At 52.2% G+C, this 23010-nt stretch overlaps 21 non-coding genes and 1 pseudogene across 21 annotated transcripts; all 22 read right to left on the bottom strand.

Moving 5' to 3' along the window:
- Positions 1 to 6657: 6657 nt before the first annotated feature.
- LOC138231516 (U5 spliceosomal RNA) lies at positions 6658 to 6784 on the bottom strand (annotated as a pseudogene).
- A 1141-nt stretch (positions 6785 to 7925) lies between these two features.
- On the bottom strand, positions 7926 to 8042 carry LOC138231499 (U5 spliceosomal RNA). Its single transcript, XR_011186750.1, has one exon. It is a non-coding gene; the product is annotated as a U5 spliceosomal RNA (small nuclear RNA).
- Positions 8043 to 8433: 391 nt separating this feature from the next.
- On the bottom strand, positions 8434 to 8550 carry LOC138231467 (U5 spliceosomal RNA). Its single transcript, XR_011186718.1, has one exon. It is a non-coding gene; the product is annotated as a U5 spliceosomal RNA (small nuclear RNA).
- A 391-nt stretch (positions 8551 to 8941) lies between these two features.
- On the bottom strand, positions 8942 to 9058 carry LOC138231497 (U5 spliceosomal RNA). The gene has a single exon (XR_011186748.1). It is a non-coding gene; the product is annotated as a U5 spliceosomal RNA (small nuclear RNA).
- A 391-nt stretch (positions 9059 to 9449) lies between these two features.
- On the bottom strand, positions 9450 to 9566 carry LOC138231506 (U5 spliceosomal RNA). The gene has a single exon (XR_011186757.1). It is a non-coding gene; the product is annotated as a U5 spliceosomal RNA (small nuclear RNA).
- A 391-nt stretch (positions 9567 to 9957) lies between these two features.
- On the bottom strand, positions 9958 to 10074 carry LOC138231505 (U5 spliceosomal RNA). Its single transcript, XR_011186756.1, has one exon. It is a non-coding gene; the product is annotated as a U5 spliceosomal RNA (small nuclear RNA).
- Positions 10075 to 10465: 391 nt separating this feature from the next.
- Positions 10466 to 10582, bottom strand: LOC138231480 (U5 spliceosomal RNA). Its single transcript, XR_011186731.1, has one exon. It is a non-coding gene; the product is annotated as a U5 spliceosomal RNA (small nuclear RNA).
- A 390-nt stretch (positions 10583 to 10972) lies between these two features.
- Positions 10973 to 11089, bottom strand: LOC138231473 (U5 spliceosomal RNA). The gene has a single exon (XR_011186724.1). It is a non-coding gene; the product is annotated as a U5 spliceosomal RNA (small nuclear RNA).
- Positions 11090 to 11480: 391 nt separating this feature from the next.
- LOC138231466 (U5 spliceosomal RNA) lies at positions 11481 to 11597 on the bottom strand. The gene has a single exon (XR_011186717.1). It is a non-coding gene; the product is annotated as a U5 spliceosomal RNA (small nuclear RNA).
- Positions 11598 to 11988: 391 nt separating this feature from the next.
- On the bottom strand, positions 11989 to 12105 carry LOC138231461 (U5 spliceosomal RNA). Its single transcript, XR_011186712.1, has one exon. It is a non-coding gene; the product is annotated as a U5 spliceosomal RNA (small nuclear RNA).
- A 391-nt stretch (positions 12106 to 12496) lies between these two features.
- On the bottom strand, positions 12497 to 12613 carry LOC138231460 (U5 spliceosomal RNA). Its single transcript, XR_011186711.1, has one exon. It is a non-coding gene; the product is annotated as a U5 spliceosomal RNA (small nuclear RNA).
- Positions 12614 to 13003: 390 nt separating this feature from the next.
- On the bottom strand, positions 13004 to 13120 carry LOC138231496 (U5 spliceosomal RNA). Its single transcript, XR_011186747.1, has one exon. It is a non-coding gene; the product is annotated as a U5 spliceosomal RNA (small nuclear RNA).
- A 391-nt stretch (positions 13121 to 13511) lies between these two features.
- Positions 13512 to 13628, bottom strand: LOC138231462 (U5 spliceosomal RNA). The gene has a single exon (XR_011186713.1). It is a non-coding gene; the product is annotated as a U5 spliceosomal RNA (small nuclear RNA).
- A 391-nt stretch (positions 13629 to 14019) lies between these two features.
- On the bottom strand, positions 14020 to 14136 carry LOC138231470 (U5 spliceosomal RNA). Its single transcript, XR_011186721.1, has one exon. It is a non-coding gene; the product is annotated as a U5 spliceosomal RNA (small nuclear RNA).
- A 391-nt stretch (positions 14137 to 14527) lies between these two features.
- On the bottom strand, positions 14528 to 14644 carry LOC138231479 (U5 spliceosomal RNA). The gene has a single exon (XR_011186730.1). It is a non-coding gene; the product is annotated as a U5 spliceosomal RNA (small nuclear RNA).
- Positions 14645 to 15034: 390 nt separating this feature from the next.
- Positions 15035 to 15151, bottom strand: LOC138231501 (U5 spliceosomal RNA). Its single transcript, XR_011186752.1, has one exon. It is a non-coding gene; the product is annotated as a U5 spliceosomal RNA (small nuclear RNA).
- A 391-nt stretch (positions 15152 to 15542) lies between these two features.
- On the bottom strand, positions 15543 to 15659 carry LOC138231504 (U5 spliceosomal RNA). Its single transcript, XR_011186755.1, has one exon. It is a non-coding gene; the product is annotated as a U5 spliceosomal RNA (small nuclear RNA).
- Positions 15660 to 16050: 391 nt separating this feature from the next.
- LOC138231459 (U5 spliceosomal RNA) lies at positions 16051 to 16167 on the bottom strand. Its single transcript, XR_011186710.1, has one exon. It is a non-coding gene; the product is annotated as a U5 spliceosomal RNA (small nuclear RNA).
- A 390-nt stretch (positions 16168 to 16557) lies between these two features.
- Positions 16558 to 16674, bottom strand: LOC138231495 (U5 spliceosomal RNA). The gene has a single exon (XR_011186746.1). It is a non-coding gene; the product is annotated as a U5 spliceosomal RNA (small nuclear RNA).
- Positions 16675 to 17065: 391 nt separating this feature from the next.
- On the bottom strand, positions 17066 to 17182 carry LOC138231465 (U5 spliceosomal RNA). Its single transcript, XR_011186716.1, has one exon. It is a non-coding gene; the product is annotated as a U5 spliceosomal RNA (small nuclear RNA).
- Positions 17183 to 17572: 390 nt separating this feature from the next.
- Positions 17573 to 17689, bottom strand: LOC138231472 (U5 spliceosomal RNA). Its single transcript, XR_011186723.1, has one exon. It is a non-coding gene; the product is annotated as a U5 spliceosomal RNA (small nuclear RNA).
- A 391-nt stretch (positions 17690 to 18080) lies between these two features.
- On the bottom strand, positions 18081 to 18197 carry LOC138231463 (U5 spliceosomal RNA). The gene has a single exon (XR_011186714.1). It is a non-coding gene; the product is annotated as a U5 spliceosomal RNA (small nuclear RNA).
- Between the last annotated feature and the right edge of the window lie 4813 nt (positions 18198 to 23010).

The following is a 23010-nucleotide window of genomic DNA, read 5'->3' as shown; positions in this document are numbered from 1 at the left end:
CTTGCATTTGTGACACTTGATTTTGGCTCCACCTAAGACACTCTTAAATCTTCAAACACTTTTCTCTTCTCCCGCAACACACTTGTCTGTCGGCACTATGTGGCAGCGTTGCATGACAACCCCTCTCACCACGGAAAGGAACCTAACAGCTTTGGTAAGAGAGTAGAATTACCTGAAGAACTGCTTTCCATGGAAGCAGGACCAAGCGATGTAGCATTTTTATAGTACCAGGAAAGGAGAAACTGCACTTCGCCTTTGCCGCACAGGCACAAGGCAACGTGCGGCAGACGCCATAGTCGGCAGGATTCGAACCTGAGCGGGGAGTCCCCAATGGATTTCAAGTCTATCGCCTTAACTACTCGGCCACAACTACAGCGAGCTCGCCGCCGCCGCATTCCTCCTATAATCTAACACGGAGTGCGAGGTGGCTGCAGAAACTTTTTTTAAGTCGCTCTCCGTTAAAAAAAAAAAACCTTTCACAAGATACATGCCGGCAGACAGACACGCCTCAGAGGGTTTAAGGCTGGCTTCACGTTCAAATGATAAAGTCTCCCCGTCCTGATGTCAAAATGCAACTTTGGCAGACAGAAAAAACATCAACAAACCAAAAATGTGGACAAGGATTTTACAAGCTGCACCACACTGCACTTTCAAAAGCATTTACATTCGTGTTAGACGGAGGAATTGTCTTTGTTTTGCGCGTTTACGAACGCCATGGAAAACGAAACAAAACAAAAGCCCTCAGCTCCTGCACGTGATTATAATGCCGTTACGTGTTGAAGCAGGAATTTACGTCATCCTACCACTGCAACACGGGGAATAGAGGGAAATGAAAACACGCTACGAATCGTCTCAATCACTCCCTAGAGTCGTAAGGCACATTGAAGGGTGCACCCCCATCATTAATCGTTGGGCCTCTGTGAAAGGAAAGCTGTTGAGCAGTCTTTGAAACAGCTCGGATGAAACACTTGATTGCTTCCATGTGCATCTGGAGCCCACTTCTTATTTTCACTTCACGCCGCCCCAAACCATTTCTAAAACAGGAGATTCGCGTTTGGGAATGCGCCCTGCCCTACAAATAAAACAGGTCTACGGGTCTGAAACCTGCTCCACGGAAAACAGTTCTGTTGCGCTTTTGATCAAAGGGAGATTCTCTGTTCTTACTTTTTGATGACATAACACCCAAAGGGGCCTCTTTGGAGCTGGATTCCAACCAGCATCCTAAAGTTTCTTGGCGGTATCCTTTACAGTCCTCTGTTCGGTCGACAAGGAACAGAAGGGGGCAGCTTTCCTCACACATACAGTGCAATGTACTGTAGTGTTCCCCTTCATTGAATTCGCAGTTCTGCATCAGACCTCTAACTCGTTTCCTTAGCTTGGATTTAAGCCACGAAGCAGGCTTCTACTGTATAAACGTCTAGAGGAATCACAAACTATTTGAGAGGCCATCATCCCAGGGGGAACTGACAAAGTCTATCCCTTTGATCTATCCCTAAACACCTAGCGCAGTCTCTCGAGAGACTGTCAAAAATCGCTTTCTCCGTTTGTGCTGCAAGTAAGTGAAAACGCAGTCTCAAACCAGAGCCACTTGGCAGCAGCGGCACGTAAATACTGTTACTGCCACTGCTCGATACCGACGTTAGCCTACTATACCATGTTCAGCCACCGCTAGAAAATGCACGGCTCTAGTACTGGAGCAAACAAAAGGAGGGCCAACGTCGAACAGGCACACGTGTCAGACATAGAGAGCGACGAGAATGGGATGCGAACCCATGCGTGCAGAGCACAACGGATTAGCAGTCCATCGCCTTAACCACTCGGCCACCTCGTCGACGAAACTGGGCTGTCCAGACATGGGTTGGCGCGCTAAAGATGATCTTTTTCTTTTTTTTCCCTCGTACTCGAGGGTCCTTTTCCTGTTCCACATGCGATTTCAACATTTTCCTTGGGAGATGTCAAGCCAGCAAGCCACTGCTGTGGTTCAGTGGCCAGTGTGGAGTTCAGTGGCCCTGTTGTACACAGAAAGCACATTGAGCTCCTTGGACATGAAAAGTTCCAGATAAAAGCCATTTGTCATCCTTTCTCTTGGTGTCGATGTTGCTATTGTATGTAAAGGTGGCAACTTGCTCAGCGAGCAGGCGGAGCACACACCGAATGCAGATGTGTCTGAGTGGTGTGTCCAAGTGGCTGCAAAAGGACAACACTCCCAGGGCGCCGTGGCTTAGTTGGTTAAAGTGCTTGTCTCCTTAAACAGGAGATGCTGGGTCCGAATCCCAGTGGTGCCTTCTTCGTTCTGTCTTCTCGAACTGAACTGGTCCTTACAGACAACCGCCTACCGCTAGACTTAATTAAATGCAAGTATTCATTTCCTGTCTTTAACGCGACTTGTTTTTCTTAAAATGGATGCAACTTGCAAAACATGAAATACAAACCTCGCTAATCAGCGCTCGAGGCTGGCAAAAAAAAAAGAAGTCAGCAATGTTTTTTTCTTTAACCTTAAGCCTGCTAATGGAGAAGAACCTAGTCGCCATATCACATACATCCGTTTCAACGATAAGAAGGTAACAACTATCCTCACTCCAGAGTAAATCTCACGTTTAGGGCATATTTTTTTCCACTTTACCATGAGTCGGGCTCAGCTGCACAGAGGCGAGAGCAGAGCAATGAGGTCACGGGGACAGGGGAGTCACACGCTGGCGGTTTGAACACGCGGAAGATCACTGAGAGATCCACAGTATGTGGACCCTCCGTGCGCCATCATTCCACACTCCAGACTCTGAATCCTGCCATCCGAGTTAAGATCTCGGCGGAACCTGAGGCGCAGTTCTTTCTTAAAACGTAATCTGGTGAGCATTTCTAGAATCGTACTTGTATAGATGCAGCCTTTAATGTGTTGCTAGGTTAAAATTTATGACTTCTTGAACTTCAGTAGGCAACTGCCCTCTTGATTTCGGATTTAATTTCTTTATTACAGGGGCGCTTTTATGATGACAGAGTCATGTTCAGGTACTTTGCTTGATGGAGGAAGCTCATTTCGGACTCTGTGATCTGCTCACCTGGAAAGGTCTGCTGTACTACTACAAGAGAGAAGTAGAGTGTGGAGGAAGGGACAATTTTATGATGCTTTGGAAGGTAATGTTTTTTTTTCTTTGAAATCGAAATGAATCAGAATATCAGTGCAAAAGACAAACTTTTGGTTTGGTTTAAAGAGATATGGTTTTAAAACAGACAAAATGTAGAAAACAGGTGTTTCTCACTTTTGGAAAAGAATGGACCAGGGGTAATATTTTACTAGTTGCAGTGCTAAGCTCACTGGGTTACAGTCCTGTAGTGTCACACCAGGGCCAGTGGTGCAATGGATAATGTGTCTGACTATGGATTAGGAGTTTGGAGGTTCGACTCCTGCCTGGCGCTGGTTGTTTTTAAACACATCAGCCTACTCCCTAAGTGCCTGTCGTAAGAGGCGACTAAAAGGGTTGTGTCAGGAAGGGCATCTGACGTAAAACCATCTTGCCAAAACCATGGTTGCAAAGAACACAAACCACATACCGGATCGGCCGGGGCCCGGGTTAACAACGTCCGCCATTAGTGCTGTGTCCCAACAGGGTACTAATGGAAATTATGCTACTGTGGGGAAAACTGTAGAGTGGGGGCTACAGAAAAGAAACAAGGTGAAGGGGCCTGGAAGGAATGTTAAGTCAATGAGAGTGGGGAGTTGGAATGTTGGCACCATGACAGGGAGAGGGAGAGAATTGGTTGAAACTATGGCAAGGAGAAAAGTGGAGATCTTGTGTGTGCAAGTAACCAAGTGGAAAGGAAACAGCTCAAGACACCTAGGAGAGGGATACATGATTCTATATGCTGGAAAGAGTACCAAAATGAATGGAGTGGGTGTGATAGTGTGCAAAGACCTAGCAGACAAGATAGTGAGGGTGGTTAGACACTCAGACAGGATTATCAATGTACAGGTGGCTTTTGAGAGTGGGTTATGGAATATCATCTCTGTATATGCACCACAGGTAGGAAGACCACAGGAGGAAAAGGAGAGCTTTTTGGAAGATCTCGAAGAAGTGATTAGCAGAATCCCAGGAAATGAAATGGTGGTAATTGGAGGAGACTTCAATGCACATTTAGGAGAGAAATGCCCAGATTATCCAGATGAACATGGTCAGAGAGGGCTAGGAGAGAGAAATGAAGAAGGAGGAAGGCTACTAGAGACACTCCAAGCTCTTGAATTGTTTGCAGTGAACACAGGGTTCACGAAGAATTATGAGCAAAAGGTGACATACAGGAGTGGAGGCCATGATACCCAAATAGATTACATATTAGTGAGAAGAATTGATAGAGCGAAAGTCCAAGATGCTAAAGTCCTGCCCTATGAGGCTGTTACCAGACAACACAGGCTACTGGTGATGGACATCACAATATTGAAGGAGCGAAGAATAAGGCAGAGGAAACACCCAGCACGAACAAAAGTGTGGAAACTGAGAGAAAACAAAGTAGATTTCAACAGGCTGGTGAAAGAAATGAAAAACAACACAGAGGAAACAGAGGAGCCTTCAGTTGAAGAAGAGTGGACTGAGATGAGCCACATCCTAGAAGAGGCTGCTACCAGGGTTTGTGGAAAGACAAGAGGAGGCAGACCGAGGGAAAATGAAGAGTGGTGGTGGGATATGGAAGTTCAGGAAACACTGAAGGAAAAGAAAAAAGCATACAAGGCACTGAAAGATGGCACTGGAGAATTACAAGAATATAAGAGACTAAAGAAGGTAGCAAAAAGAAGTGTAGCAAGAGCAAAGGAAAGAGCCTGGAAAGAATGGAATGAGAAACTTGAAACAAAGGAAGGAGAGGACCAAATCTACAAGATTGCTAAACATAGAGCGAGACAGAAAAAAGATATTATCCGGGTGGCGGGACTCAAGGATGGAGAAGGCAGAGTCTTGATTAAAGAAGAACAGATCAAGCAAAGATGGCTGGAGTACTTCAAAAATCTGTTAAATGTAGAAAATGAGAGGGAGAACCTAGTGGAGGCAGACGTAGTGTGTGGACCAATCCAAGAAATTTCAGTAAAGGAAGTGACAGAAGCTATCAAAGAGATGAAAGTGGGCAAAGCAACTGGACCATCAGGAATAGCAGCAGAACACTTTAAGAACCTCGATGAAGAGGGGATTCAGTGGCTGACGAGATTGCTAAACAATATTGCAAAGGAAGAGAGAATTCCAGAAGAATGGACAAAAAGCAGTATGGTTACCATCTACAAGGAGAAAGGAGACCCAATGGAGTGTTAAAACTATAGAGGAATAAAACTTCTGGAACATGGATTGAAAATCCTGGAAAAAATTCTGGACAAGAGACTCAGGAAGATAATCAGGATCCACAACTCACAATTTGGATTCTCAGTGGGGAAAAGCACAACAGATGCCATTTTTGTGATGAGACAGTTACAGGAGAAGACACTAGAGAAAGGGAAAAAGCTGTATGTGGCCTTTCTGGACTTGGAGAAGGCATATGACCGTGTGCCCAGAGAGGTGGTGTATTGGTGCTTGAGGAAGAAAGGAGTACCAGAAAGCATGGTGAAGTTAGTTCAAGCAACCTATAGAGATGCAACTACGAAGATGATAACACAACAGGGAGAGACAAAAGAGTTTGAAATCACAGTTGGAGTACACCAAGGATCAGCACTAAGTTCTTTCCTTTTCATAAACATTATTGACACACTGACAGAGGAGGTAAGAACAGAAGTGCCTTGGGAACTCATCTTTGCTGATGATGTGGCACTGATGGCAGACTCAGAAGTAGAACTACGGGAGAAAGTGTTCAAATGGCAGAGGAGTCTGGAAAAGGGTGGACTGAAAATGAATGCACAAAAATCTGAAATAATGGTAATGGAGAGAAGAGGAGATACTATGACCAATGTTGAGGAGACAAATGGAGGAAAACTGAAACAAGTTGATGACTTTAAATACCTTGGATCAAAACTGGTAAAGGGAGGAGAAACACTGGAGGCAGTAAAACAAAGAGTGAAAGCTGGATGGAACAAGTGGAGAGAGATAACTGGAATAATCTGTGACAGGAAAATTCCCAGAAAGTTAAAGTGCAAAATGTACAAGACTGTGATTAGACCTGTACTACTATATGGAGCTGAATGCTTGGCAGTTGGAAAGAGGGAAGAGAACTTGATGAGAAGAACTGAAATGAGGATGTTGAGATGGATTCTGCAGATTTCAATGAAGGATAAGATCAGAAATGAAGAAATCCGTAGACAATGTAGGGTGGTGGATGTGGTTGAGAAGATGCGAGAGGCGAGGTTACGGTGGTATGGACATATCATGAGGAGGGACTTTGAGGAAGTAACAAAGAGGGTAATGGAATTTGAGGTGGAAGGTAACAATGGAAGAGGCAGGCCTAGAAAGAGATGGATAGATTGTGTGAGAAAAGATATGGAGGTATGTGAAGTGAGTGAGGAAGATGTGCTCGACAGAGACAAATGGAGAAGAGCAACCAAAGCAGCTGACCCCAGGACAGTCTGGGACTAAGGCTGTGAAAAAGAAGAAGAAGAAGAAGAAGAGCCTACTCCCTAAGTAGCCTGTGCTACTTACTGCATTGTAAGAGCGATTGTGAGCGGTTTTGTTTTCTCTCTTTGACCAGCCCAGCTGCGCCCCACCCGAAGGCAGGGAAGCACAAAAATTGTATGGAACTCATTCATGCTCATTCATGCTCCTCTCCATGGAAATCTTTAGTAAAAGGCAAAAGATTTGTACGAGATGAAGAGAAACCAGAGTGCGTGGCTGGACAGCTGCAGGAGCCCAGGCCGCCTTCAAGTCCTCTGCCCTGCCAGTCGTGGTTGTCAATGCACCTGGCCTTACAAACGAGCCAGTGGCTCTCAGCTTACCTGGCAGGGGAGATACCTTGATCAGCCTGTAGTTGGATTGTTTTCTTGTTTTGTGGAAGCAGTGTTTGTTTTGCAGTTTGAGATGGCAACCTTTGGATCCCGCAAGAATGCTGTACGTTTTGAGCTTTTGGATGACCTCTTCATGGATCGTATGCAGTTCAGCAGAAAAGTGTTACAGAAGGAACTTGGCTTTGAACCTCGGCACTTGGATTTCATCTTCGCTCTCCCAGGTCAGAAAGAATTTGAGGTTGTTTTTGCTACCTATTCTCTGTTTGAACAATGTGTGGATGTGTTTGAGGCAAAAAGAGGGAAAGTTCCTGCCCTTGAGAAGATCAACTTGCAGCCTCTGACACAGAGAGAGAGGAAAACGGTGCATGTTGTTATGTTCTCGGAAATGGCAAAGACGGAGGACATTCACACCTGGCTTAAGCAGTACTGCACCGTCCACCATGGAACTGAGGTTAGAGATGTTGACGGTATAAAAACAGGAGCAAGGAAATTCGAGGTTCGCTTGCTACCGGACAATGTAAATGGAGGCTTAAGGCACCTGCCCTCTACAATCCAGCTGGGCGCCTGCAATGGCTATGTTTTTTATGTGGGACAACCAAAGGTGTGTCGGCGCTGTGGTGCTGTGGGACACAGTGGGTGGGTGCTGTGCAGGAGCCCAGGCCGCCTTCAAGGCCTCTGCCCTGCCGGTCGTGGTTGGCAATACACCTGGCCTTACAAACGAGCCAGTGGGGCCCGTTCAGCTCCGGGCTCATCGCCTGCGGCTCACGGCTTGCGAGCGTGCCGAATCCGTGCGATAACTCGGAAAACACCCGGCCACACTGTGCCGGAAATGACGCACTCTGGGAAGCCACTATGCAAAGCGAGGTCCCAAGATCCCCTGCGGCCGGACACTTCCCGCCCCCCAAAGAAAAGAGCGACAATCAGACGGCCGGAGACCGAGGACTCGCGGAGCAGACTGCCACAATCGCCATAACAAGACCGATTGCGAGCGTTTTTGTTTTCTCTCTTTGACCAGCCAGGCTGCGCCCCACCCGAAGGCAGGGAAGCACAAAAATTGCATGGAACTCATTCATGCTCCTCTCCACAGAAATCTTTAGTAAAAGGCGAAAGATTTGTACGAGATGAAGAGAAACCAGAGTGCGTGGCTGCACAGCTGCAGGAGCCCAGGCCGCCTTCAAGGCCTCTGCCCTGCCGGTCGTGGTTGGCAATACACCTGGCCTTACAAACGAGCCAGTGGGGCCCGTTCAGCTCCGGGCTCATCGCCTGCGGCTCACGGCTTGCGAGCGTGCCCAATCCGTGCGATAACTCGGAAAACACCCGGCCACACTGTGCCGGAAACGACGCACTCTGGGAAGCCGCTATGCAAAGCGAGGTCCCAAGATCCCCTGAGGCCGGACACTTCCCGCCCCCCAAAGAAAAGAGCGCCAATCAGACGGCCGGAGACCGAGGACTCGCGGAGCAGACTGCCACAATCGCCATAACAAGACCGATTGCGAGCGTTTTTGTTTTCTCTCTTTGACCAGCCAGGCTGCGCCCCACCCGAAGGCAGGGAAGCACAAAAATTGCATGGAACTCATTCATGCTCCTCTCCACGGAAATCTTTAGTAAAAGGCGAAAGATTTGTACGAGATGAAGAGAAACCAGAGTGCGTGGCTGCACAGCTGCAGGAGCCCAGGCCGCCTTCAAGGCCTCTGCCCTGCCGGTCGTGGTTGGCAATACACCTGGCCTTACAAACGAGCCAGTGGGGCCCGTTCAGCTCCGGGCTCATCGCCTGCGGCTCACGGCTTGCGAGCGTGCCGAATCCGTGCGATAACTCGGAAAACACCCGGCCACACTGTGCCGGATACGACGCACTCTGGGAAGCCGCTATGCAAAGCGAGGTCCCAAGATCCCCCGCGGCCGGACACTTCCCGCCCCCCAAAGAAAAGAGCGCCAATCAGACGGCCGGAGACCGTGGACTCGCGGAGCAGACTGCCACAATCGCCATAACAAGACCGATTGCGAGCGTTTTTGTTTTCTCTCTTTGACCAGCCAGGCTGCGCCCCACCCGAAGGCAGGGAAGCACAAAAATTGCATGGAACGCATTCATGCTCCTCTCCACGGAAATCTTTAGTAAAAGGCGAAAGATTTGTACGAGATGAAGAGAAACCAGAGTGCGTGGCTGCACAGCTGCAGGAGTCCAGGCCACCTTCAAAGCCTCTGCGCTGCCGGTCGTGGTTGGCAATGCACCTGGCCTTACAAACTAGCCAGTGGGGCCCGTTCAGCTCCGGGCTCATCGCCTGCGGCTCACGGCTTGCGAGCGTGACCAATCCGTGCGATAACTCGGAAAACACCCGGCCACACTGTGCCGGAAATGACGCACTCTGGGAAGCCGCTATGCAAAGCGAGGTCCCAAGATCCCCTGCGGCCGGACACTTCCCAACCTCCAAAGAAAAGAGCGCCAATCAGACGGCCGGAGACCGAGGACTCGCGGAGCAGACTGCCACAATCGCCATAACAAGACCGATTGCGAGCGTTTTTGTTTTCTCTCTTTGACCAGCCAGGCTGCGCCCCACCCGAAGGCAGGGAAGCACAAAAATTGCATGGAACGCATTCATGCCCCTCTCCACGGAAATCTTTAGTAAAAGGCGAAAGATTTGTACGAGATGAAGAGAAACCAGAGTGCGTGGCTGCACAGCTGCAGGAGTCCAGGCCACCTTCAAAGCCTCTGCGCTGCCGGTCGTGGTTGGCAATGCACCTGGCCTTACAAACTAGCCAGTGGGGCCCGTTCAGCTCCGGGCTCATCGCTTGCGGCTCACGGCTTGCGAGCGTGACCAATCCGTGCGATAACTCGGAAAACACCCGGCCACACTGTGCCGGAAATGACGCACTCTGGGAAGCCGCTATGCAAAGCGAGGTCCCAAGATCCCCTGCGGCCGGACACTTCCCAACCCCCAAAGAAAAGAGCGCCAATCAGACGGCCGGAGACCGAGGACTCGCGGAGCAGACTGCCACAATCGCCATAACAAGACCGATTGCGAGCGTTTTTGTTTTCTCTCTTTGACCAGCCAGGCTGCGCCCCACCCGAAGGCAGGGAAGCACAAAAATTGCATGGAACTCGTTCATGCTCCTCTCCACGGAAATCTTTAGTAAAAGGCGAAAGATATGTACGAGATGAAGAGAAACCAGAGTGCGTGGCTGCACAGCTGCAGGAGCCCAGGCCGCCTTCAAGGCCTCTGCCCTGCCGGTCGTGGTTGGCAATACACCTGGCCTTAAAAACGAGCCAGTGGGGCCCGTTCAGCTCCGGGCTCATCGCCTGCGGCTCACGGCTTGCGAGCGTGCCCAATCCGTGCGATAACTCGGAAAACACCCGGCCACACTGTGCCGGAAACGACGCACTCTGGGAAGCCGCTATGCAAAGCGAGGTCCCAAGATCCCCTGCGGCCGGACACTTCCCGCCCCCCAAAGAAAAGAGCGCCAATCAGACGGCCGGAGACCGAGGACTCGCGGAGCAGACTGCCACAATCGCTATAACAAGACCGATTGCGAGCGTTTTTGTTTTCTCTCTTTGACCAGCCAGGCTGCGCCCCACCCGAAGGCAGGGAAGCACAAAAATTGCATGGAACTCATTCATGCTCCTCTCCACGGAAATCTTTAGTAAAAGGCGAAAGATTTGTATGAGATGAAGAGAAACCAGAGTGCGTGACTGCACAGCTGCAGGAGCCCAGGCCGCCTTCAATGCCTCTGTCCTGCCGGTCGTGGTTGGCAATACACCTGGCCTTACAAACGAGCCAGTGGGGCCCGTTCAGCTCCGGGCTCATCGCCTGCGGCTCACGGCTTGCGAGCGTGCCCAATCCGTGCGATAACTCGGAAAACACCCGGCCACACTGTGCCGGAAACGACGCACTCTGGGAAGCCGCTATGCAAAGCGAGGTCCCAAGATCCCCTGCGGCCGGACACTTCCCGCCCCCCAAAGAAAAGAGCGCCAATCAGACGCCGGAGACCGTGGACTCGCGGAGCAGACTGCCACAATCGCCATAACAAGACCGATTGCGAGCGTTTTTGTTTTCTCTCTTTGACCAGCCAGGCTGCGCCCCACCCGAAGGCAGGGAAGCACAAAAAATGCATGGAACTCATTCATGCTCCTCTCCACGGAAATCTTTAGTAAAAGGCGAAAGATTTGTACGAGATGAAGAGAAACCAGAGTGCGTGGCTGCACAGCTGCAGGAGCCCAGGCCGCCTTCAACGCCTCTGCGCTGCCGGTCGTGGTTGGCAATGCACCTGGCCTTACAAACTAGCCAGTGGGGCCCGTTCAGCTCCGGGCTCATCGCCTGCGGCTCACGGCTTGCGAGCGTGACCAATCCGTGCGATAACTCGGAAAACACCCGGCCACACTGTGCCGGAAACGACGCACTCTGGGAAGCCGCTATGCAAAGCGAGGTCCCAAGATCCCCTGCAGCCGGACACTTCCCAACCCCCAAAGAAAAGAGCGCCAATCAGACGGCCGGAGACCGAGGACTCGCGGAGCAGACTGCCACAATCGCCATAACAAGACCGATTGCGAGCGTTTTTGTTTTCTCTCTTTGACCAGCCAGGCTGCGCCCCACCCGAAGGCAGGGAAGCACAAAAATTGCATGGAACTCATTCATGCTCCTCTCCACGGAAATCTTTAGTAAAAGGCGAAAGATTTGTACGAGATGAAGAGAAACCAGAGTGCGTGGCTGCACAGCTGCAGGAGCCCAGGCCGCCTTCAAGGCCTCTGCCCTGCCGGTCGTGGTTGGCAATACACCTGGCCTTACAAACGAGCCAGTGGGGCCCGTTCAGCTCCGGGCTCATCGCCTGCGGCTCACGGCTTGCGAGCGTGCCCAATCCGTGCGATAACTCGGAAAACACCCAGCCACACTGTGCCGGAAATGACGCACTCTGGGAAGCCGCTATGCAAAGCGAGGTCCCAAGATCCCCTGCGGCCGGACACTTCCCAACCCCCAAAGAAAAGAGCGCCAATCAGACGGCCGGAGACCGAGGACTCGCGGAGCAGACTGCCACAATCGCCATAACAAGACCGATTGCGAGCGTTTTTGTTTTCTCTCTTTGACCAGCCAGGCTGCGCCCCACCAAAAAGCAGGGAAGCACAAAAATTGCATGGAACTCATTCATGCTCCTCTCCACGGAAATCTTTAGTAAAAGGCGAAAGATTTGTACGAGATGAAGAGAAACCAGAGTGCGTGGCTGCACAGCTGCAGGAGCCCAGGCCGCCTTCAAGGCCTCTGCCCTGCCGGTCGTGGTTGGCAATACACCTGGCCTTACAAACGAGCCAGTGGGGCCCGTTCAGCTCCGGGCTCATCGCCTGCGGCTCACGGCTTGCGAGCGTGCCCAATCCGTGCGATAACTCGGAAAACACCCAGCCACACTGTGCCGGAAATGACGCACTCTGGGAAGCCGCTATGCAAAGCGAGGTCCCAAGATCCCCTGCGGCCGGACACTTCCCAACCCCCAAAGAAAAGAGCGCCAATCAGACGGCCGGAGACCGAGGACTCGCGGAGCAGACTGCCACAATCGCCATAACAAGACCGATTGCGAGCGTTTTTGTTTTCTCTCTTTGACCAGCCAGGCTGCGCCCCACCAAAAAGCAGGGAAGCACAAAAATTGCATGGAACTCATTCATGCTCCTCTCCACGGAAATCTTTAGTAAAAGGCGAAAGATTTGTACGAGATGAAGAGAAACCAGAGTGCGTGGCTGCACAGCTGCAGGAGCCCAGGCCGCCTTCAAAGCCTCTGCCCTGCCGGTCGTGGTTGGCAATACACCTGGCCTTACAAACGAGCCAGTGGGGCCCGTTCAGCTCCGGGCTCATCGCCTGCGGCTCACGGCTTGCGAGCGTGCCGAATCCATGCGATAACTCGGAAAACACCCGGCCACACTGTGCCGGAAACGACGCACTCTGGGAAGCCGCTATGCAAAGCGAGGTCCCAAGATCCCCTGCGGCCGGACACTTCCCGCCCCCCAAAGAAAAGAGCGCCAATCAGACGCCGGAGACCGTGGACTCGCGGAGCAGACTGCCACAATCGCCATAACAAGACCGATTGCGAGCGTTTTTGTTTTCTCTCTTTGACCAGCCAGGCTGCACCCCACCCGAAGGCAGGGAAGCACAAAAATTGCATGGAACTCATTCATGCTCCTCTCCACGGAAATCTTTAGTAAAAGGCGAAAGATTTGTACGAGATGAAGAAAAACCAGAGTGCGTGGCTGCAAAGCTGCAGGAGCCCAGGCCGCCTTCAAAGCCTCTGCGCTGCCGGTCGTGGTTGGCAATGCACCTGGCCTTACAAACTAGCCAGTGGGGCCCGTTCAGCTCCGGGCTCATCGCCTGCGGCTCACGGCTTGCGAGCGTGACCAATCCGTGCGATAACTCGGAAAACACCCGGCCACACTGTGCCGGAAACGACGCACTCTGGGAAGCCGCTATGCAAAGCGAGGTCCCAAGATCCCCTGCAGCCGGACACTTCCCAACCCCCAAAGAAAAGAGCGCCAATCAGACGGCCGGAGACCGAGGACTCGCGGAGCAGACTGCCACAATCGCCATCACAAGACCGATTGCGAGCGTTTTTGTTTTCTCTCTTTGACCAGCCAGGCTGCGCCCCACCCGAAGGCAGGGAAGCACAAAAATTGCATGGAACTCATTTATGCTCCTCTCCACGGAAATCTTTAGTAAAAGGCGAAAGATTTGTACGAGATGAAGAGAAACCAGAGTGCGTGGCTGCACAGCTGCAGGAGCCCAGGCCGCCTTCAAGGCCTCTGCCCTGCCGGTCGTGGTTTGCAATACACCTGGCCTTACAAACGAGCCAGTGGGGCCCGTTTAGCTCCGGGCTCATCGCCTGCGGCTCACGGCTTGCGAGCGTGCCGAATCCGTGCGATAACTCGGAAAACACCCGGCCACACTGTGCCGGAAACGACGCACTCTGGGAAGCCGCTATGCAAAGCGAGGTCCCAAGATCCCCTGCGGCCGGACACTTCCCGCCCCCCAAAGAAAAGAGCGCCAATCAGACGGCCAGAGACCGTGGACTCGCGGAGCAGACTGCCACAATCGCCATAACAAGACCGATTGCGAGCGTTTTTGTTTTCTCTCTTTGACCAGCCAGGCTGCGCCCCACCCGAAGGCAGGGAAGCACAAAAATTGCATGGAACTCGTTCATGCTCCTCTCCACGGAAATCTTTAGTAAAAGGCGAAAGATTTGTACGAGATGAAGAGAAACCAGAGTGCGTGGCTGCACAGCTGCAGGAGCCCAGGCCGCCTTCAAGGCCTCTGCCCTGCCGGTCGTGGTTGGCAATACACCTGGCCTTACAAACGAGCCAGTGGGGCCCGTTCAGCTCCGGGCTCATCGCCTGCGGCTCACGGCTTGCGAGCGTGCCCAATCCGTGCGATAACTCGGAAAACACCCGGCCACACTGTGCCGGAAACGACGCACTCTGGGAAGCCGCTATGCAAAGCGAGGTCCCAAGATCCCCTGCGGCCGGACACTTCCCGCCCCCCAAAGAAAAGAGCGCCAATCAGACGGCCGGAGACCGAGGACTCGCGGAGCAGACTGCCACAATCGCTATAACAAGACCGATTGCGAGCGTTTTTGTTTTCTCTCTTTGACCAGCCAGGCTGCGCCCCACCCGAAGGCAGGGAAGCACAAAAATTGCATGGAACTCATTCATGCTCCTCTCCACGGAAATCTTTAGTAAAAGGCGAAAGATTTGTATGAGATGAAGAGAAACCAGAGTGCGTGACTGCACAGCTGCAGGAGCCCAGGCCGCCTTCAATGCCTCTGTCCTGCCGGTCGTGGTTGGCAATACACCTGGCCTTACAAACGAGCCAGTGGGGCCCGTTCAGCTCCGGGCTCATCGCCTGCGGCTCACGGCTTGCGAGCGTGCCCAATCCGTGCGATAACTCGGAAAACACCCGGCCACACTGTGCCGGAAACGACGCACTCTGGGAAGCCGCTATGCAAAGCGAGGTCCCAAGATCCCCTGCGGCCGGACACTTCCCGCCCCCCAAAGAAAAGAGCGCCAATCAGACGCCGGAGACCGTGGACTCGCGGAGCAGACTGCCACAATCGCCATAACAAGACCGATTGCGAGCGTTTTTGTTTTCTCTCTTTGACCAGCCAGGCTGCGCCCCACCCGAAGGCAGGGAAGCACAAAAAATGCATGGAACTCATTCATGCTCCTCTCCACGGAAATCTTTAGTAAAAGGCGAAAGATTTGTACGAGATGAAGAGAAACCAGAATGCGTGGCTGCACAGCTGCAGGAGCCCAGGCCGCCTTCAACGCCTCTGCGCTGCCGGTCGTGGTTGGCAATGCACCTGGCCTTACAAACTAGCCAGTGGGGCCCGTTCAGCTCCGGGCTCATCGCCTGCGGCTCACGGCTTACGAGCGTGACCAATCCGTGCGATAACTCGGAAAACACCCGGCCACACTGTGCCGGAAACGACGCACTCTGGGAAGCCGCTATGCAAAGCGAGGTCCCAAGATCCCCTGCAGCCGGACACTTCCCAACCCCCAAAGAAAAGAGCGCCAATCAGACGGCCGGAGACCGAGGACTCGCGGAGCAGACTGCCACAATCGCCATAACAAGACCGATTGCGAGCGTTTTTGTTTTCTCTCTTTGACCAGCCAGGCTGCGCCCCACCCGAAGGCAGGGAAGCACAAAAATTGCATGGAACTCATTCATGCTCCTCTCCACGGAAATCTTTAATAAAAGGCGAAAGATTTGTACGAGATGAAGAGAAACCAGAGTGCGTGGCTGCACAGCTGCAGGAGCCCAGGCCGCCTTCAAGGCCTCTGCCCTGCCGGTCGTGGTTGGCAATACACCTGGCCTTACAAACGAGCCAGTGGGGCCCGTTCAGCTCCGGGCTCATCGCCTGCGGCTCACGGCTTGCGAGCGTGCCCAATCCGTGCGATAACTCGGAAAACACCCAGCCACACTGTGCCGGAAATGACGCACTCTGGGAAGCCGCTATGCAAAGCGAGGTCCCAAGATCCCCTGCGGCCGGACACTTCCCAACCCCCAAAGAAAAGAGCGCCAATCAGACGGCCGGAGACCGAGGACTCGCGGAGCAGACTGCCACAATCGCCATAACAAGACCGATTGCGAGCGTTTTTGTTTTCTCTCTTTGACCAGCCAGGCTGCGCCCCACCAAAAAGCAGGGAAGCACAAAAATTGCATGGAACTCATTCATGCTCCTCTCCACGGAAATCTTTAGTAAAAGGCGAAAGATTTGTACGAGATGAAGAGAAACCAGAGTGCGTGGCTGCACAGCTGCAGGAGCCCAGGCCGCCTTCAAAGCCTCTGCCCTGCCGGTCGTGGTTGGCAATACACCTGGCCTTACAAACGAGCCAGTGGGGCCCGTTCAGCTCCGGGCTCATCGCCTGCGGCTCACGGCTTGCGAGCGTGCCGAATCCATGCGATAACTCGGAAAACACCCGGCCACACTGTGCCGGAAACGACGCACTCTGGGAAGCCGCTATGCAAAGCGAGGTCCCAAGATCCCCTGCGGCCGGACACTTCCCGCCCCCCAAAGAAAAGAGCGCCAATCAGACGCCGGAGACCGTGGACTCGCGGAGCAGACTGCCACAATCGCCATAACAAGACCGATTGCGAGCGTTTTTGTTTTCTCTCTTTGACCAGCCAGGCTGCACCCCACCCGAAGGCAGGGAAGCACAAAAATTGCATGGAACTCATTCATGCTCCTCTCCACGGAAATCTTTAGTAAAAGGCGAAAGATTTGTACGAGATGAAGAAAAACCAGAGTGCGTGGCTGCAAAGCTGCAGGAGCCCAGGCCGCCTTCAAAGCCTCTGCGCTGCCGGTCGTGGTTGGCAATGCACCTGGCCTTACAAACTAGCCAGTGGGGCCCGTTCAGCTCCGGGCTCATCGCCTGCGGCTCACGGCTTGCGAGCGTGACCAATCCGTGCGATAACTCGGAAAACACCCGGCCACACTGTGCCGGAAACGACGCACTCTGGGAAGCCGCTATGCAAAGCGAGGTCCCAAGATCCCCTGCAGCCGGACACTTCCCAACCCCCAAAGAAAAGAGCGCCAATCAGACGGCCGGAGACCGAGGACTCGCGGAGCAGACTGCCACAATCGCCATAACAAGACCGATTGCGAGCGTTTTTGTTTTCTCTCTTTGACCAGCCAGGCTGCGCCCCACCCGAAGGCAGGGAAGCACAAAAATTGCATGGAACTCATTCATGCTCCTCTCCACGGAAATCTTTAGTAAAAGGCGAAAGATTTGTACGAGATGAAGAGAAACCAGAGTGCGTGGCTGCACAGCTGCAGGAGCCCAGGCCGCCTTCAAAGCCTCTGCGCTGCCGGTCGTGGTTGGCAATGCACCTGGCCTTACAAACTAGCCAGTGGGGCCCGTTCAGCTCCGGGCTCATCGCCTGCGGCTCACGGCTTGCGAGCGTGCCCAATCCGTGCGATAACTCGGAAAACACCCGGCCACACTGTGCCGGAAACGACGCACTCTGGGAAGCCGCTATGCAAAGCGAGGTCCCAAGATCCCCTGCGGCCGGACACTTCCCGCCCCCCAAAGAAAAGAGCGCCAATCAGACGCCGGAGACCGTGGACTCGCGGAGCAGACTGCCACAATCGCCATAACAAGACCGATTGCGAGCGTTTTTGTTTTCTCTCTTTGACCAGCCAGGCTGCGCCCCACCCGAAGGCAGGGAAGCACAAAAAATGCATGGAACTCATTCATGCTCCTCTCCACGGAAATCTTTAGTAAAAGGCGAAAGATTTGTACGAGATGAAGAGAAACCAGAGTGCGTGGCTGCACAGCTGCAGGAGCCCAGGCCGCCTTCAACGCCTCTGCGCTGCCGGTCGTGGTTGGCAATGCACCTGGCCTTACAAACTAGCCAGTGGGGCCCGTTCAGCTCCGGGCTCATCGCCTGCGGCTCACGGCTTGCGAGCGTGACCAATCCGTGCGATAACTCGGAAAACACCCGGCCACACTGTGCCGGAAACGACGCACTCTGGGAAGCCGCTATGCAAAGCGAGGTCCCAAGATCCCCTGCAGCCGGACACTTCCCAACCCCCAAAGAAAAGAGCGCCAATCAGACGGCCGGAGACCGAGGACTCGCGGAGCAGACTGCCACAATCGCCATAACAAGATCGATTGCGAGCGTTTTTGTTTTCTCTCTTTGACCAGCCAGGCTGCGCCCCACCCGAAGGCAGGGAAGCACAAAAATTGCATGGAACTCATTCATGCTCCTCTCCACGGAAATCTTTAGTAAAAGGCGAAAGATTTGTACGAGATGAAGAGAAACCAGAGTGCGTGGCTGCACAGCTGCAGGAGCCCAGGCCGCCTTCAAGGCCTCTGCCCTGCCGGTCGTGGTTGGCAATACACCTGGCCTTACAAACGAGCCAGTGGGGCCCGTTCAGCTCCGGGCTCATCGCCTGCGGCTCACGGCTTGCGAGCGTGCCCAATCCGTGCGATAACTCGGAAAACACCCAGCCACACTGTGCCGGAAATGACGCACTCTGGGAAGCCGCTATGCAAAGCGAGGTCCCAAGATCCCCTGCGGCCGGACACTTCCCAACCCCCAAAGAAAAGAACGCCAATCAGACGGCCGGACCCAACAACCTTGGCGTTATTAGCACCACGCTCTAACCAACTGAGCTAACTGGCCTCGCAACAGTGCCCCTCTCAGTGCTGCAAAAAATCGAACTCAGGGAATTTCTTTTGTCCTCTTTTGAATAGAAAGCCGTGTAATTCGGTGTACGGGCTTTCTTGTGCACTTTCATGGTTCTTGTAACCAAAATCCTACACTGGCCTGAAATGCCCCCCATTTCACAGCATTTTTCAGCTGATTTAAAATGTACCTAAAGGAGAAGCATTTTTGAAGACCATCAATTACCAAGAGCTTTTGTCAAAGGTTTTGGTGGTCATTTTTAATGACCACAGAGCGCTGTGACCTCGGTTTTACATCTCATCCAAAAGACAGCGCCCTCTTACAACACAGCATCTCCGTCACTATACTGGGGCATTGGGACCCGCACAGACCTCAGGGTGAGCGCCCCCCCGCCGGCACCATTAACACCGCTTCCAGCTGGAAGCTTTGTTTTTCCCTGTAGCTCACCCTCATCCGGGTACTGACCTAGCTCACACCCGCTTAGCTTCAGTGGGTTTTCAGTTGCGAGTTGCAAAAGCCACTGCATTGGCTGGGAATCAAAACCAAGCCTCCCGCGTGGCAGGCGAGAATTCTAACACTGAACCACCAATGCTCAATGCCTGTACCTTCAAAAAAGACGGAGGACATTCACACCTGGCTTAACCAGTACTGCACCGTCCACCATGGAACTGAGGTTAGATATGTTGACGGTATAAAAGCAGGAGCAAGGAAATTTGAGGTTCGCTTGCTACCGGACAATGTAAATGGAGGCTTAAGGCACCTGCCCTCTACAATCTGGCTGGGCGCCTGCAATGGCTATGTTTTTTATGTGGGACAACCAAAGGTGTGTCGGCGCTGTGGGACACCTGGCATCGCCCTGCACTGTGAAATGCTGCAAGACCTGTGGCAAACAGGGACATTTAGCCTCTGACTGTTCAATGCTGCCAAAGTGCAATTTACTTGGCTTGGAAGGACACGTTTTTATAAACTGCCCTCATGCCTACGCCAATAAACTCAAAATGAGAAAGGATGAGGCAGTGCTTGTTTCAGCCAAACCGGCCCGAAAAGCCAAAGCAAACAACAAGTCAAACAAAGAACCCTTGTTTGATAAAGTCTCAGCCTCCAGCCAGGATCTGCCCTGCTGTGGTTCCGGGGCCGGTGGAAGAGAAATCCACTACGCCCCCACAACAGACTGCACCAGACAAGCACGAGGGTTTGAAAACCCCCGAGAACAGCGAGGACCCCTCCCCCACTCCTGCTCCTCAGAACGAGGGCCAGTGTGGGGCCCCCCGGTGGAGCGGGTCCAGCGAGGATACCCAGGATTCAGCGGAGCTGCTTTTCTCAGACTCTGCAAGTGCTACAGATGCCCTCCTCTCCTCCATCCAGTCCATCACAGAGGATCTGCAGCAAATGGTTGGTGAGGGGGAAGAGGAGACTGGTGCATCGGCTGCACCCCTTTCCCCTCAGTGCTCCCAGGAGCTGGACTTGAGGAAAAGGAAAAATGACTCTGTTTTCTCCCCGAGCGAGGAGGAAGGAGAGCATGGCGATGGGAACAGCTGGAACCCCTCCACCCCTCCCTCTACCCCCTTCCTTGAAATGGACTCCGTGAATGCTTTTACTGCTGCCACCCTGATGAAGGCTCATTCAGAGGATGGCTGGCAGGAAATTGGTAAGAAGAAAAAGAAAAAGAAGAAGGGACCAGGTGAGACAGAAGAGAAATGTGTTTTGTAAAGACTGGTTCCACTTTCTTATGTAATATGGCTCTAAACATAATATCTCTTAACACCAGAGGTATCAATGACAGAGTTAAATGCCAGTCTGTCTTTGATTACCTCCAGCAGAGAGAGGGAGATGTGTTGATGTTGCAGGAGTGTGCTTTAGCCTATCAAGAGAGGTATAAAAGCTTTGAAGAAAGGTGGGATAAAGGGCTTTCTGTTTGGTCAGGGGACAATAACAACAGAGCCTCTGGAGTGGCCATTCTTTTCAAAGGATGGGCATTCAAATTGAAAAGTATTCAGAGGGTCATAGATGGCAGGTTGCTGTGTGTGGATGTGGAATGGGGGACCATTAACCTGCGGATATTCAATGTGTATTGCCCTACTGACGTGGGAGGAAGGGTGGAGCTACTCAAGGCACTCTCTCACCTATTGTTATGTAGCACAGACGTGATAGTGGGAGGGGATTTTAATTGTATCTTAGAGCACACAGACAGGCAGTCTAGCTCTCTGATAAAATTGGATTCCAGGTCACTGGCCCTGCAAAACTTAGTTCAAGACTTTAAACTCTCAGACACATATAGATGTATATATCCCACAACAGCAGGATATACATGGTCAGGGAGGAATAGCAGCTCCAGAATTGACTATTGCTTTGTCTCAGAGAGAGTGAAAGTTGTTGGGGTCACTCTTCAGCCTGTCTTCTTCTCAGATCATCAGGCTTTAGGTCGTAGAGTGGAACTCCAGGGCTTTGGCCCAGGCATCTGGAAACTCAACACAAAGCTGCTAGAGAACGAGGGGGTAGTATCCTGCTACAAGGAGAAACTATCACAGTGGCTGTCCTTGCAGTGTCTGTACGGGTCAGTAGGAGAGTGGTGGGAGGAGGTGAAGGTGAGGACAAAGGCCTTTTTCATGGCTGAGGGAAGGAAGGCTGCTGCCAGACGGAGAGGAGTGCTAGCCAGGAAACAGAGGCAGCTGCAGCGTCTCTACACGATGATGCACAGTGGCTTCGATGTGCTCGAGGATATCACCCTTTTAAAAAAGGACATCCGGAGCATAGCCGAAGAAAGTAGTCGAGTGCAGTTCTTGGAAGAAAATGAGAAGTGTTCTCGCCTCTTTTTCAGGAAAGTGGAAGGCTCCAAGTCTGTCATGGAAAGTGTAGTTGATGAGGAGGGACGAGAGAGAACAGAGCCGAGTGCTATCCTCTCCTGCACCGAGGCCTTCTACTCAAGACTGTACAGCTCTACAGAGGTAAAGGATGAAGAAATTCATTTTTTTACCTCAAAGCTAGAAAACGTTTTGAGTGAAGAAGATAGGGAAGTACTTGAGAGGGATTTGACAGTAGAAGAGCTGAGACAGGCTATGGAGAGCTTACAGAAGGGGAAAACTCCGGGTGCTGACGGGCTCCCTAAAGAATTTTATTGCACCTTTTGGGATCTGCTTCAGGATCCGCTGCTGCTCCTATTCGAGGAAAGCTATAAGACAGAATTGCTGCCTGACTCCTTAAGAGAAGGCACTATCTCTCTCTTGTTTAAGAAAGGAGCAAAGAATGACATAAAGAACTGGAGACCCCTCAGCCTGTTAGGCGTGGACACTAAGATCCTGTCCAAAGCCCTTTTCCTGCGCCTACAAAATGTAGTGGCCTCACTGGTAGGGAAAGAACAGACTTGTGGGATAGCAGGATGCCTGATGAGCGACAACCTGGCCTTGTTGAGGGATGTCTGTCTGTACTCAGAGGATCGCTCCCTCCCTCTGTGCATTTCAGGTGTAGACCTAGAAAAGGCCTTTGACCGCCTAAACCGGCAGTACTTAACTTCGGTACTTGAGCACATGAAGTTTGGCCCCATCATGAGAAAGTGGATTAACCTGCTGTACACAGGTAGCAACAGCAGAGTAATGGTTAATGGCAATAGATCACGCCCCTTTGAAGTCTGTTGTGAGGCAGGGCTGGCCATTATCCCCCTTGTTATTCGTTTTGGCTATGGAGCCCTTAGCCTGTGCCTTGCGCCAGGATCAGGCCATTAATGGGATACCAGTACCTGGAAGTGGGGGAGGAGAGGTAAAGACATCTCTATACATGGATGACGTCACCCTGCTCCTCTCTGACAATGCCTCAATTAGTAGAGCTCTGCAGTGCTGTGATCGGTTCTCTTTGGCTTCCTCTGCAAAAATTAACAAATCAAAGAGCGAGATTTTTTATCAGAACTGGAGGGAGCCAAAAGAAGGACATGATCTCAGGCTGCAAGAGAAGAGAATTAAGGTCCTGGGGGTGTATTTTGGAGAAGAGATGGGAACAGTAAATTGGCAGAACAAATTGCCAATCTTAAACAAAAAACTGATGCAATGGAAGAACCGAGACCTCACCATGACAGGGAAGGTGCTGGTCATCAAAGCCAAGCTCTTGCCTGTCTTGAATTTTCTGGCTTCTACCTTCCCAATCCCACACCGTGTTGCGGCGGTGCTGAGGAGATTGATGTTTCAATTTCTATGGGGTGGGAAGCAGGAAAGACTCAGAAGGGAAATAATGTACAGGCCGCTACCCTCAGGGGGGAAGTCTGTCCCAGATATTGCTACGAAGCTGCTGTGCATTTTCCTGGCCTCTGTGCTGAGAGGCTTTGCAACAGCACCTGCAGCGCGTACCTGGACTTATTTTTCCAGGCTCTGGGTAGGTAGGGAGGTGTTCAGAGTGTGGGGTGTCAGACCCAAGCTGGATGTCCCACTCTCTGACACATGCCCTGCAATTTATGGGACAGTTAAAAGT

This window comes from Lepisosteus oculatus, unplaced genomic scaffold, assembly GCF_040954835.1.
Source record: "Lepisosteus oculatus isolate fLepOcu1 unplaced genomic scaffold, fLepOcu1.hap2 HAP2_SCAFFOLD_60, whole genome shotgun sequence".
In the NCBI taxonomy this organism is placed as follows: Eukaryota; Metazoa; Chordata; class Actinopteri; order Semionotiformes; family Lepisosteidae; genus Lepisosteus; species Lepisosteus oculatus.
The sequence above is the reverse complement of the archived record's forward strand: the minus strand, read 5'-3'. Positions and strand labels throughout refer to the sequence as shown.